The 2,456-nt window shown below is 56.8% G+C and overlaps 1 non-coding gene across 1 annotated transcript in view; it reads left to right on the top strand.

The window, feature by feature from the left end:
- The first annotated feature begins 709 nt into the window (after window positions 1–709).
- The window catches only part of LOC126433529 (small subunit ribosomal RNA), a 1,910-nt gene continuing 163 nt past the window's right edge, over window positions 710–2,456 (top strand). The window contains exon 1 of the ribosomal RNA XR_007578554.1: window positions 710–2,456. This exon is cut by the window's right edge and continues 163 nt beyond it. This is a non-coding gene — a ribosomal RNA (small subunit ribosomal RNA).

Genomic DNA, 2,456 nt, shown 5'->3' with positions numbered 1-2,456 from the left:
TACAGCCGGCTGGTGGGGGCGGCCAGTGGCAGGCGCGCCGGCCGACGGAGGCGGCAGGCGGCGTAGCTGCGCGCCGGCGCACCCTGCACGCGGCGCCGTGCGGCCAAAGTAGGTCCTCGCGGGCCCGGTGCGAAGCGCGGTGGACATCTGCAGTGTGCTGGTCCGATTGAGGACTGTGTGCGCTGAGGATGCGCCGCCGCCCGGCGCTCGGCGCCGCGACGCCGTCTGCTGCTCGGTCGCCTCTGCGGTTCTCGCAGGTGGATTGTATCGCAGCTGTGCGGACGTGTTGGCGCGTGCGCTGTGCTGGGAGAGTTCGCTTCGGCACCCAAGTGGGGCTTTTGTCCTTCTGTGGCGCTGGCGTTGGAGCTGCCGGCCACCGTAGGTGGCGCGTGTTGTCTCCCGCCGGCAATGCCACGACAGCACGCTCCCGGGCCTCTGTCGGCAGCGGCAAGCTCAGTTGGGAGCACGGGTGGTCGCACCTAAAGCGTCTACTCGCCAAACTCCGGGCGATTGCGCCTCTCTCGAACCCGACCAAGTACTTAGGACGGCGCTGCGCGCCGCCGGGACCTGAGAGGGTTTCGAGGTGTATTGTGCAGGGGAGCTCAGCCTCCTCCTGTTTGCAGAATAATTGAGCGGACGCTTGCGTGTTCGCGCGGGCCCCCGGGACACACTCCCGGGCGGCCGGCTGCTCAGCTCTAGTTGACGCAGCTCCCTGGTTGATCCTGCCAGTAGTCATATGCTTGTCTCAAAGATTAAGCCATGCATGTCTCAGTACAAGCCGCATTAAGGTGAAACCGCGAATGGCTCATTAAATCAGTTATGGTTCCTTAGATCGTACCCACGTTACTTGGATAACTGTGGTAATTCTAGAGCTAATACATGCAAACAGAGTCCCGACCAGAGATGGAAGGGACGCTTTTATTAGATCAAAACCAATCGGTCGGCTCGTCCGGTCCGTTTGCCTTGGTGACTCTGAATAACTTTGGGCTGATCGCACGGTCCTCGTACCGGCGACGCATCTTTCAAATGTCTGCCTTATCAACTGTCGATGGTAGGTTCTGCGCCTACCATGGTTGTAACGGGTAACGGGGAATCAGGGTTCGATTCCGGAGAGGGAGCCTGAGAAACGGCTACCACATCCAAGGAAGGCAGCAGGCGCGCAAATTACCCACTCCCGGCACGGGGAGGTAGTGACGAAAAATAACGATACGGGACTCATCCGAGGCCCCGTAATCGGAATGAGTACACTTTAAATCCTTTAACGAGTATCTATTGGAGGGCAAGTCTGGTGCCAGCAGCCGCGGTAATTCCAGCTCCAATAGCGTATATTAAAGTTGTTGCGGTTAAAAAGCTCGTAGTTGGATTTGTGTCCCACGCTGTTGGTTCACCGCCCGTCGGTGTTTAACTGGCATGTATCGTGGGACGTCCTGCCGGTGGGGCGAGCTGAAGGCGTGCGACGCGCCTCGTGCGTGCTCGTGCGTCCCGAGGCGGACCCCGTTGCAATCCTACCAGGGTGCTCTTGAGTGAGTGTCTCGGTGGGCCGGCACGTTTACTTTGAACAAATTAGAGTGCTTAAAGCAGGCAAGCCCGCCTGAATACTGTGTGCATGGAATAATGGAATAGGACCTCGGTTCTATTTTGTTGGTTTTCGGAACCCGAGGTAATGATTAATAGGGACAGGCGGGGGCATTCGTATTGCGACGTTAGAGGTGAAATTCTTGGATCGTCGCAAGACGAACAGAAGCGAAAGCATTTGCCAAGTATGTTTTCATTAATCAAGAACGAAAGTTAGAGGTTCGAAGGCGATCAGATACCGCCCTAGTTCTAACCATAAACGATGCCAGCCAGCGATCCGCCGCAGTTCCTCCGATGACTCGGCGGGCAGCCTCCGGGAAACCAAAGCTTTTGGGTTCCGGGGGAAGTATGGTTGCAAAGCTGAAACTTAAAGGAATTGACGGAAGGGCACCACCAGGAGTGGAGCCTGCGGCTTAATTTGACTCAACACGGGAAACCTCACCAGGCCCGGACACCGGAAGGATTGACAGATTGATAGCTCTTTCTTGATTCGGTGGGTGGTGGTGCATGGCCGTTCTTAGTTGGTGGAGCGATTTGTCTGGTTAATTCCGATAACGAACGAGACTCTAGCCTGCTAACTAGTCGCGTGACATCCTTCGTGCTGTCAGCGATTACTTTTCTTCTTAGAGGGACAGGCGGCTTCTAGCCGCACGAGATTGAGCAATAACAGGTCTGTGATGCCCTTAGATGTTCTGGGCCGCACGCGCGCTACACTGAAGGAATCAGCGTGTCTTCCTAGGCCGAAAGGTCGGGGTAACCCGCTGAACCTCCTTCGTGCTAGGGATTGGGGCTTGCAATTGTTCCCCATGAACGAGGAATTCCCAGTAAGCGCGAGTCATAAGCTCGCGTTGATTACGTCCCTGCCCTTTGTACACACCGCC

This window comes from Schistocerca serialis, unplaced genomic scaffold, assembly GCF_023864345.2.
Source record: "Schistocerca serialis cubense isolate TAMUIC-IGC-003099 unplaced genomic scaffold, iqSchSeri2.2 HiC_scaffold_1168, whole genome shotgun sequence".
NCBI classification, from domain to species: domain Eukaryota; kingdom Metazoa; phylum Arthropoda; class Insecta; order Orthoptera; family Acrididae; genus Schistocerca; species Schistocerca serialis.
The sequence above is the reverse complement of the archived record's forward strand: the minus strand, read 5'-3'. Positions and strand labels throughout refer to the sequence as shown.